Below are 12,598 nucleotides of genomic sequence, written 5' to 3' on the forward strand. Positions count from 1 at the left end.
AACTTTCAGGTAACGGTCATAAGGAGGAAGCAAACAAGTGCTCAAGGGTTTTACTGTAGCCTAATATTACTGCCTAGTAGTGGTTGAAGCAGCACTCTACTTACTATAACCTTCATTTCCATTTTGCTGTCTGTGAGCATCCTGTTGGTGTGTGCTAGTTCTGGTATTCAGCCCCAGGCACAAAAGGACAAACTTCAGTACAAAATAGTTCATTTGCAACAATTGGGCAGCACCAACTATCATTACTTCAAGAGGAGGAGCTGGTATTAAACCCATGGTACATTCTTGGTGTGGGTTCTTATTTTAGTGGCTCTTAGCATTTGTTGTTTTTTCCTCCCTCTAATGGCCAAGAGGGATGGGGAGATCCTGCACTGGCAGCAGTGACTTTCTCCAGCAGACTCTTTGGTAGCTGGCCCATTCCCATTGTTGATTCAGACTGTCTCATGTTGGTAGCCAACCCACATTCATATACTTTTGCTGAGAGAACTTAAATTGCTCTTAATTTAATGTGTCTCTAACCCATAATGGTCATAAAGCCCATCTGTGTTCTCAGACTTTTGTCTGAAGGGATGGGGACAAAGGATGCTGGGCATGGCTTCCCTCTGCCTAGCACCTTTTATGGTCAATTACACCCTGTGCAAAGTGGATACCAAAAACTACCACCAATGGGAAGTGAGGGGTGATTTCTGATTTGATCATGTTTTTCATCCACTTTGCACAGGTATACATACAAGGTGCAAGGCAGCAGAGGATCATATGCCTTATGTTTCCCATTTCAATCTGTTTAATTTCAGTTGATGCTAGATGATTAATTTTGTATTGTTCTTTATAAAACTGGCATAGGAGCCGAAACACAATTTGAATGGGTGTATTTTTAGAAACTTGCCTCATGAAAGATCTCCTGAGAGCATGATAGATAATATGTCATCACTTTTAGCAAACACCTTAGAACATGTACGTCCAATATTATCATCAATCACGTTTTACCACATAAATTTATAGAGGCAATTAGAGTAGCTCACACGGAACACCACTGTCACTTGATTTTTTTTTTAATCAGTTTAATGCAACACAGAGTAAACAGGTAGCAGCATAAACTATAAGGATCAACAACTATTTCAGAGAAATTGTCATATTTTTTTTTAAAATCTCATCTATATTCTATTGATATCAGTAAAAAAACTTCCTTTGATTTCAATGAGAAGGCTCAGGCACTATATTACAAGTGACACACTATATTATTAAAACTGATTTTTAAAATCACCAATATGTGTATTTTTCAGAGGGTTGGGGTTTTTTTTACAGTTAGCAAGTCTCACAGCTGAGTCAATGGACTAGGCAGTTACATGTTTTATTACCGCTGTTTTTTTCTAGTCAAATGTACATCCAGGTTCTCATACATCAGCAAAATATTGCAATGTACAGATTGTAAACACTGCAGAAGAAAATTTTTGTTTAAAAAATATTCTTTGGACTTTACTAAAACCTAAGCCCACTAGAAATTTTTTCATTTTTTTAAAGTTTTTGTTTTCATAAAATCATTAATTTGAACCACATTTGACCTTATGCCTCAAGCATAATAAAAGTGCTATTAATCCAAAGGCTGCAATGCTTTAAATTGGACGGATAGCTAAAACTGCTCATTTTTGATATTTTGTGGGTTGGGCAACGTCACTGACCCTGGTTAGTGCAGCACCCTCCTTCATTCAGGAAAAATGTAAGAAACGGTAGGGGCCTCAAATCAAAACACAGACACTGCCCAAAACAACGGCACATCTGAGTCAGCTCAGGAATTAGAACAATGTGAGCAGAGGGTTTTTCGCTGGGTATCATTCTCAGGGTGGTGTATGTGTGTGAGAGAAAGGGAGAGATGCCAGAGATGAGCAGGGAGAAGAGAGCAGAAAGCCAGACAAGACCTGAGCAAACAGAGAGTGGCCCTGAGGAAAGTCTAGAGAGAGAGTTTTTGTGCCAAGTAATGGCTGAAAGGGACTTGGATCTGTGAGCAAAGAAACTATCTCTTGTTTGATATCTTCCTGGGTTCAGGGAAACAGGACTTTGTAAATAAACAGGATTGTATCAAAGATACCTGAACTCCATCATTAATTTCCCCTCCTAGTGGAAACAACCTACAGGTCCCCAAACTTGGCTATTTGTTGGGTCAAAAGGGAAACAATGCAATACATATAGTAATACGAATCCATAGTTATTAGTTACAAATAAAATAACAGGAATTTTTTTCAAATTCACAGTGATCAAATAGGAGAAGTGGTTAATGTGCATTGAAAGAAGGGGGTTCAAACTGATCATGTAAACAGCAAGTTGAACCATAAACCATAAACATAAAGCAAACAAATGCATTCTAAATTGGTGGGATAGTTTAAAACCTCCTCTCTAGACCAGGTATTCCAGACTTGCCCACTTTCAAATTTCTTGTATCTTCTTCTTAAGTATAGGATTCTGGCCACTGGATACTGGAGTAGGTGAACCACTCTTCTGATTTGCTATGGCAATTCCTATCTTCCTACATTTGACATTACACAGAAGAAAAGTATTTAGTAGTGTTAACTTTACAAAATGTGACATAACTAATGAATCAGTCAAACTAACAGTGAAATTGTTCTGAATAATACAGAAAGTGTAATAAATGTGATGTTAACACAAAAATAACAGAACTTCTACATACGGTTGATAATTAGTGTAGATTCAATGGAATTATAACAGCAAGGAATTTGAAGGAAAACAGGTTCTGTATAGTTGCAAAAGAGTCTGAAGTCTAGAAATTTGGATACACAAACTATACTGTTTACTGTATTTCATTTCAGCTGGAGCTCCAAATGTGACAAAGGGAAGAGCATACTAGGGAAGGGAACCAAGTGGACAGAGCTGAAAGAGAACATAAACAGACTAAATCAAAAGCAGAAAGGTTAGAACAGTAAAAATGATTTTTTTTAATCTTTCAGCACATATGCATTGAATATAATTGGGATTATTTCAGATAGTCAAACCGTATGTAAGCTGATCCAAATTTTGTGATGTGATGTCTTGTGATCTGAACCAAAGAGGTGTGCCTGATACAATCTAGAGAAGATGACAGGAGGTGACTGGTGAAGTAGTTGGAATTCAGTGCATTCGACATGCAATAATTCCTAGACAAAAATCTTATTTAAAATGGAGTTAAGGCTGTGAGTACATATCAATAATTCTAGGATTTAAAAAACCCCAAACCCTTACACTACCATTGTAGCTACTGAAAATACATTAGTGGTCCAAGAAATGCAGAGTTAAGACTAAACTTAAAAAAAAAAAACATTTGAAAGTATGGGAAATCACAGAGACTCCAACAGCCTAATTCTGCCTTCATAGTGACACCAGCCTCCCATCTTCATCCTTTTCATACCTAGGTCTCAGTCCTAGAAACACACATTGTGTCCCCGCTTGCCCCCAACCAAAGAAGTTCCCTCTAACCTCCCCTTTTCAATTCTACCAAGCAGGAAAAAAACCCCAAAGATCTGAGCAATGAACAAATTCTTTGTCTCTCTAACTTTTGGGGATTGTGATTCTCAGCACTGGGACTCGAAGCCTTTCATTTATGTTGCTAGTTCAATTCTAGCTCGGGTTGGTAGTGAATAAAAGGTATTAAGCCAGCTGATATTTGTGTTTTAGACTTTATTTTGAACAGCTAATAGCTTTTAGACACAACGTACCATCAAAAACTGGCCCTGCTGTTGGCACTCTCAGAGGTCTACCTATATCGCTAGAGACTATCCTTTAGAACAGGTTTGATGCACAATGTCTGGGTGATGCAGGGGAAAAAATAATACTACTTCCAGAGCTGGAGGGAAATTTGCTCTTGTTTTGTTCTCTAAAAAGCCTTCAGTTCACACGTCTCATACCTCCCCCCACCCGGCTCAAGATTTATGGCCTTCCCCCGCCCTCATTTGTCAAACATGAATGTCATTCTGAAATTAACTAGAAAACAATTATGAACATTAGGTGCCTATTCAAAAGAGGACTTGAAGGGGAAGTGATTAGATCATCAAGGTTCCTGTTAGACTTATGAAACAATAAGTTATAGAACTACCTGAAAGCTAGTGAATTCAGTCACACTCATTGTATTGCATCTCTGCAATTGCATCCAACCACATAGGTTGGAAGTTTGCACTAAGCAGGAGGATGGCTGATCAATACATACCATGCTACACATGAGACTCTACAGAGAGGTACTAAATTTACAAAAGCAATTGAGGTTTCAAATGAATTTGACAGATTTCAGGTTGACGGCCCTCCTGTTACAGTCTTAGTGGAAATTTGACTTAATCTAATAAAGAAATGGAATCACTCAAATGGAATCACAAAGAGGTGAAAGGACAATTTGGAGAAGCTAAGTTATGGACCCTTTCCATCACTTTCCCCCATGACTGACCCAAATACAAGGACATAAATTGAGACTAGAATGGGAAGAAGAGCCTGAAAATGGTAGGGGGGAGTATAATACTGAGTTTGCTCCTTTTTGTTTGAGTAAATGAAGCTGAAGACCCATATTTCTACCCCCCAAATCTATGTTTATGAAGAAAATTCTGTCAGTATGTTGCATCAAAATCAAAATCATGGAAAATTAAATTCAGAATGTTATCAGTTTTAAAAAATACCTGTACTCCTGTCCAGTCAGCTCAGCAGTAATCAAGCACGCATTAAGCACATTTAGATAGGTTGAAATCATTAGTAGTCTAGGCACTGGAAAAAAAAGTTTGTAAAAGTGTAATGGAGGCTAAAGTTAGACCCAAAAGAGCGGTAGATCCAGTGAGTTGGACTGGGGACTCAACTATTGTGTTTTTATGTTGAGGAATAAAATGTTTTATGAAGTTAATCATACAGTATCTGTATGGCTTCATAAAACCACCTTGGGGTTGTGAGACGTGGGCGATGTCTCTCCCCCCCCAACGAGAACTTTTTTCCGAGATGGCGGGGGAGACAAAGAGGCAGGGGAATCACAGCAACCCTGACTACTGCTGTCAACGTTCTGTAAATTTCAACTACCGAGCTTATCTGATCCCCATCAGGAGCACTATTATTCGATCATGGACATTTTTAATGTTCATCACTGTAATATTTTAGCCAAACACAATTAAGATTGCATTATTTTGGCCATAATGGCCAAACTTTAGTTGGTGTTCCCTCTGCCCTTATTTAGACCTGATTCTTCTCTCACAGCTATTCAGAGTGGGTGTAAGTAAGTCCAGTTACTTCAGCAGAGATACTCCTGATTTATGTGTAAGTGAATGCAGATTTCAACCCATTAATCTCTTTTTCATCCCCTTTTAAATTTATCTCATTCCACAAAAACCATAAAACAAAGAATCCAGGAAACCAAACACCAACAGATATAATCGGTGTCTGAATAATAATGAAGTTCATGTTTCTATGTAATTCCCTAGAATGAGCTATACTACACACAGGTTGCATATTCCAGTAATGTGAACAAGATGGGGCGCTCAAGCCCCACACTGGTAAACTAAGAGTTAATGAGCAGCTCTGGGCCCAAAAGGTACCACCCAGCTGCACCTACTGGGCATGCTCAGAGGGGAGGCTGAGCTCAAAAGAGAGCAGCTCAGTTCAGTCTAGGCAGACCAGCCATGTGCTGCAAGCTCCCATAGAGAAGCTGCTGGAGCTCCATGTGGCTAGGATGAGGCACCCACCACCAAGTCACTGCAGCCCCTTCACCCACAGGGGCTGGAAATGATGGGCTATGACTGATAGAGGAGCATGATCGGAGAGGACTCCAGGAGCAATCCAGTTGCAGACCAGTGGAGGAACTGAAGCCAGGTTAGGAAGTGGCCTAGGGACCAGGTGCAGGGCCGCCCATCCCAGGGCCACACAGTTGAACTATTACTTACAGGCCCCTGGGTTGGAACCCAGTGGAACAGGGAGAGCTTGGGTTCCCCTAACTCGGCCAGTGATTCTCACCACTGGGCGACACGGACACTGACTCTCACACTAGGTGGTGTTGCCAGGTTTGGACTTCAGCCCTCTGACACGTGGTGGAGAATGTGGACAGCAACAAACTCCTGTTAAAAGGACAGCAGGTGTAACAGTTAACCCGACACAAGAGAAGCCATTGACGTGGAAAAGTTACTGAAGTGGATGGTGGAGAGCCAGCAACAGCAGGCAGCTCAGCAACAGCAGCAGCTACTCTGGGAACTGGCAACACCGCATCAGGTGCAAGAAGAGCAACTGATTCAGCAGATGGTGGCAGTTTTGCAGCCCCAGAGGGCATCTAATGCCATGTCACCTGCACCCTCCAGGGATGTCCCCCCCCACAGGTTGCCCATCAGGCTCATGAAAATTGGCCCCAGAGAGGACCCTGAAGCCTTCCTGGTCACCTTTGAATGGGTAGTCACAGTGGCAAGCTAGTCACAGGAGCATTGGGCCACCCTGACAGCCCCATATTTGAGGGGACCTGCACAAGACACGTCTTGGGGCTTGATCCGATAGAAGTGCTAGAGTACGCCAAGGAAAAGGCAGCCATCCTTGAGTACCTGGACATCAGCCCTGAGACATTCCACCAACAGTTCCGAAAAAAGAGAGACCTGCCAAGAGCCTGGCTCGGTTGATGGCCCAACGCCTGAAGGAACAGGGCTGGCACTGGTTGGACCCAGAGAAGCAGACCACAGTACAGGTGGCAGAGGCAATCGCATTAGAGCAGTTCATCCAGTTCTCCCAGCTGACAGGAAGAGGTGGGTGAAGTGTCATCAAACCTAGGAGAGGCTGTTACCTTAATGGAGAACTACGTGGCAGTTGATGGTCCAGCTTTGACAACATCTAAGACAGGGACCTCTGGAACAAGGATGCCAACCCCTTCTCAGGGCCATGCTAGGAGGGGCGGCTGAGGGTGGCTGAACAGGGCTTTCCCCCCTTTGGGTTGCTTCTGCCTAGAAGACAGGATCCAGACACCAAGGCAGAGTGGAGAGGAGACTGGGGTCACCGAGAGGAGTATGCCTCCCTAGGAGGCCCCATGGCCCTGAAAACAAGCCAGCCAACCATGACCCTGAAGGGGAGCTGCTTCAAGTGTGGGCAGGAAGTTGCATTTTAAGTGGGAGTGCATTTTAGGTGGACTGCAGCTATGGGTGGGCATGGACGGCAGTCACCAGAACCCATAAGTGAGGCCTGGCCAAGATGCTTCTGCCAGGACAGGTTATTAGCACTGAAGTGACGGGCCTGGTGGACTCCAGGTGTAGTCAAACCATTGTACAAGTAAGCTCTGTAGAGTCCACTAACTTGCTGGATGCCCCATCTACCTCCAGTGTATCCATGGGGAAGTACAACCCCCCCATGACAAAAGTGCAACTGAGAGTAGGAGGCCACACTGAAACTTCCTGGTCTGCTTAGCAGCCACCCTGGCCTACCCAGTAATTTTAGAGCAGGACTGAAGATGGTTTGGGGAACTCCTGAAGCAGTTGAGCAGAGCCCCCCCACCCCCAATGGAAACTAACCCAGGCCCAAAAATGAGGGGGCTTGTGGGCCAAGACAAGATGGAAGACCCTGGAAAGGGCCCATCCAGACAGCCAGAAACACTAACCTGGCAATCTGCTAGCCCTAGGACATCTGAAGAAGTAAGCCACAGGGAGCTATCTGAAGATGAGGACTTCATGTGGTAACAACAAGAGGACCAGACTTTGAGCCAGGCATGGGAGCAAATAGCTGTTGCCGATGGGAAAGAGGGTGAAACCCAACGGTTAAAGCAATGGCCTCACTTCTAGTTCCAGAATGAGCAATTCTACTGAGTGACACAGTAGACCCCAATCCCAAGAAATAAAAGTTCCATCAGAGTTTTCTCTACCTAACCCACTCTGTCATCTGCTGGGCACTTGGGGAGAGAAAAGACAGTAGACAGAGTGGCCCTTTGGTACTTCTGGATGGAGATCCACTCAGAAGTTCACAATTTCTGTACCTTGTGCCCAGAATGCCAGCTAGCAGGGCCCAAAGGGATGCCAAAGGCCTCACTGGTTCTACTCCCACTAGTAGGCATACCCTTTGCACAGATAAGAATTAATCTAGTGCCCCTCAAGAAGAGCATATCAGGGTACCATCACATATTAGTGATAGTGGACTCTGCGACATGGTACCCGCAAAGCCTTCCTGCTATCCATGACAAATGCACCCACCATAGCAAACGAACTCATGAAGGTCTTTGCGAGGGTCAGAATACTAAGCGAAATACTTACAGACCAGAAAATCCAACATCTCATCCAAACTTATTCAGGAATTGTGCAAATTGCTGAGGATCAAAGTACTCAAGACGTCCCCCTGCCATCCGCAGACAGATGGACTGGTTCAATGGGACCCTGAAGGCCATGTTGAGGAAATTTGTCAACACAGACCCACAGAAACGGGAGCAACTGCTATCAACATTGCTATTCACCATACAGAAGCGTCCCTCAGGCCTCCACAGGGTCCTGGCCCTTTGCACTTTTATATAGGAGACATCCCTGGGGGATTTTGGACCTCCTCTCGGAAGCCTGGGAGGAACAGGATCATGGGCTTCTTTCACTACATGCTCCAACTACAGGAACGGCTGAAGATGCTAGAGAGCTACGCTAAGGAAAACCTTTTGAAAGCCCAGCAAGTCCAGGAATGTACCTACAACAATGGAGCACAGCTGTGAATGTTTGAACTGGGTCATTGGTGGTGGTGTTACTCTCAACGCCAGAGTCAAAATTATTGGCCTGGTGGCAGGGGCCGTTTGAAGTGGTAAGGAGGGTTGGGCCAGTTGACTATGAAATCTGACAGCTCAGGAAAGAGAAGGAGATGCAAATTTATCATGTCAAACTCCTGAAGGCCTGAAAGAGCCTTCCAATAGCCATGTACCTTTCCCCAAACTAAAACCCATAACATTCCTGGGCCCAACCCCCATGTCAATGGGATTGGAGCTCAGCCCAACATAGCAACCCCAAATACTGCAGCTGACTCAGGCCTTCCCTACTGTGTCCTCAGCCCTCCCAGGGAGGATGTACCTCACTCACCACCACATCACAGTGACACCTGGACAGAGGGTAAGCTAGAATCACCAACCCCTGCTGAAAAAGATGTGAGAGACAGTTTGTGAAGAGCTCCAAGCTATGTTGACCTTGGTTATCATCAGAGTCCCACAGTGAGTAGGGCTCTATCATGCTGGTGCCAAAAACCAACTGCTCGATGAGGTTCTGCATAGACTTTAGAAAGGCCAACATGATGTCAAGGTTCAATGTTTTACCTGCTATTAGTGAGACTGGGCAACACTGATTACATCTCCATACTGGATTTAATCAAAGGATACCGATAAATCCCCCAATGAGGGCATCCTGGGAAGACAGACTTCCCTACTCCATTCAGCCCCTATCAATTTGTAACAATGCCCTTGTGCCTATATGGGGCAGCTGTCATCTTTCACTGACTGATGAACCAGATGCTGCGGCCCCATGACTAATACAGCCATCTATATTGACGACCACTTACAGCACATCACTGCAGTCACCCAAGCCCTAGAGAAGGTGGGGCTTACTACAAATCCTGCCAACCGCCATACCTTGGATACACCTTGGGGCAAGGCCAGCTACACCCCCTGGGGTGGATAAGGTCCAGGCACTCACTGATTGCCCAATCCCATCAACCAAGAAGTAGGTGTGGTGTTTCCTAGGCCTGGACAGCTCTTATGGACAGTTTGTACCTGACTTTGCCACAATAGTCATCATCCTCCCCCCACCTCCTGACCTGGTGAGAGGTACTTGTTCCAGGAAGGTGCAATGGACCAAGGCATGCAACAAGGCCTTCAAGAACTTTGAATAACTAGCTAACCCAGGCGCCAGTCCTTTTCCACCCCAACTTTTCAACACCTTTCATTCTTCAAATGGACACAGCCAAAGTGGGTCTCAGGAATGTGTTATCCCAAGAGGTAGAAGACGAAGAACATCTGATATATCTGAGTAGAAACCTGTTCCCACAGGAGGTGAACTATTCAATGAGCAAGGAGGCATCCCTGGCTGTGAAATGGGCCATAGAGACCCTAGCTAGGAGTAGTTTATTTTTTGTCAAGATCCAAATGTCTTGGTCAAGATATAATCAAGGGCCAATGTTTCCAGAGAAACATTATTGAACAGGGACACTTAGTGTGAACACACACATTACACAACATTGTACCCAGCCAATTGCCTATATTTTGAGTGAATTAAATGAAAAATAAAATCAAACCATTACTTAAAAATAACCTCCAAGAAAAATGTAATAAATCTAAGACTTTGAGAAAGTACTTAAAATGTCAAATATATGCAAATATTAGCATTAAAACACTTTCAGAAAAACTATTTTAAGTTTTGAATTTGTTTTGAGTTTACAAAGAATATCAACTTTGGTTTTGTCAAATAAAATGATTGTAGGCATATAACCCTCCTCCCTCAGTCACCCAGCCAGAGAGTAGGGTGACCACATTTCCCTAAATTGAAAAAGGGACACAGGGCTGACCTGAGCCACCTGGCATTGCCATTCACTTCCCCCCCTTTCTCCCCCCCGCAAAAAAATGTTCCCCCATGCCCCCAATTGAGCCAAGTAGCAGAGATGGGGCAGGAGAAATTGATATGGGCTGGGATCTGGGCAGCCAAGCAGGGTGAGTGTGAGTACTTTTGAGCTCAGAGCCAGGAGGTGAAGCTATTGGACTACGATCCAGCTAGCAATGCAATGCCCCTTTGGCAGCTGAGATAGCAGAGGGGCAGGAAGGAGACTCCAAATAGCAGCCCTTTGGAGGTGCGGGGAGGCCGGGATGTGGCAGAAGCAGGTGAATGAGGCAGACTGGGGAGTGAAAGAGGTCAGTTGGGACCGGGGGGGCTGGAGAGGGCTCCAAGGAGGGGCTCCCCCAAGGATGAGGACATGAGGCTGGGGTGGGGAGCTCCAGGAACAACTGAAGGGCAGAGGGCACAAGGCCAGGGAAGGTCTGGGGCGGCTGCACCAGCCCAAGTGCCCCAGCCCAAATGGATGCTGGAGGACGCAGTCGAACAGTTACCAGCCAGATTGCCTAGTCACAGCTCCATGGTGCAGCTAGCCCTGCGATCTCCACAGAACACAGAGAAGAATTTGAATTAGGGCCCCTACAGTACTGCCCTCTGATTGGGCTGCAGAGTGAGCATGTGATACCTCATCACTCCCTGATTGGAGGGGCAGGGTGTAGCAGACATTAGGCTGTCTGCAAGGTAGGGGTGTGGGGCACGCTGCTGTAGCTACGCAAGCAGCCGCCCAGGGACACAATAGTGCCCTACAGCCTGGCCCAGCCGCAGCAGCCTTGCGCTGGGGAGCATGGCTCTGCAGAGTTCCAGCTCTGGCTCAGCTTCAGCCTGTGCAGGCCATTGAAAAGCATCTGGCAATCCAGATTTGGCCCACAGCCCACTTATTAACTACCCCTGCCCTGTGCTATTACCAACTAGGGAATTCCTCCTTACTCATTATGGACCACACCCTTCTTCATAGAGTTTAGCCAACTGAGGACACCAATGCCCAGATCATGAGACAGTACCTCGCTCTGCAGTCTTACTGCCACCACCACATGCAAATGCCCATTCCCCCCCCTCAGAATAGAGGAGGAAGACCCACTACTGGGTCCTAGCCTGAGAGGGAGGGTGTGTGATGGTGAACTAAGGGTTAATGAGCAGCTCTGAGCCTGAAGGACTTGCCTAGCTGTACCTGTTGAGCATGCTAACAGTGGAGGCTGAGCTCAAAAGGGAGCAGCTCAGCTCAGTCTCTAGGCAGACAGAGCAGGAGAGCAGTCGTGCTAAAAGCTCCAGCAGACACGCCGCTGGGGCTAAATGTGGCCAGGACCAGGCCCCACCACCAAGCCACCACAGGCCCTTCGCCCATGAGGGACAGGAATGATGGACCACAACTGACTGATTGCTCTCCAGAGGGTTTTCCTCTGAGGGGATGCTGGGGACATTCAGATGCAGACCAGTGGCACTAATGGAGGAACTGAAGCCACAATAGGAAGTGACCCAGGGAGAGGCAGAGGAGTGCTGCCCCCCGGAGGCACTCTTGAACTACGGTATTACTCACAGGGCCCTGAGTTGGAAACCAGTGGAGCAGGGAGGGCTTGGGTTCCTCTACCCCCAGCCACTGCCACTTACCAGGTTCAGACTTCAATTACTCACAGAAGCACAAAAAGGAAAAAAAGAGGGGAAAAAAATAAGCCACACAGTCTCTTTTCTTTAGAAATGTATTTTGTAACAAAATATTAACATTCAAAAGAAATGTGTATTGTACAATATAAAATAATTGCTACTGAATTCAGCTTGGTTGCTTCAGTAAATAAACCTCTGAGGAGGTGTAAAAACATGTTTGGTATTATACAAAAATTCTACTACAGGATTTACAAATTGTAGGAAAAAATGCATGTTCAATAATTACATAAATACTCTTGACAGATTTCTATGTCCCATTATGTACTCTTTTTACCTTCCCGGTTTGAAAGGGATCTGGTGACCAACCTTCTGGTCTAATTATTCATGACAGTTTGATTTTCTATAATACTGAAAAGTTTAACAGAAATCTATTAAGTTAAAAAGAAAGAATATATTACATTTGC

The sequence above is a fragment of the Terrapene carolina genome, unplaced genomic scaffold (assembly GCF_002925995.2).
Source record: "Terrapene carolina triunguis isolate 2854851 unplaced genomic scaffold, T_m_triunguis-2.0 Scaffold18, whole genome shotgun sequence".
Classification (NCBI taxonomy): Eukaryota; Metazoa; Chordata; order Testudines; family Emydidae; genus Terrapene; species Terrapene triunguis.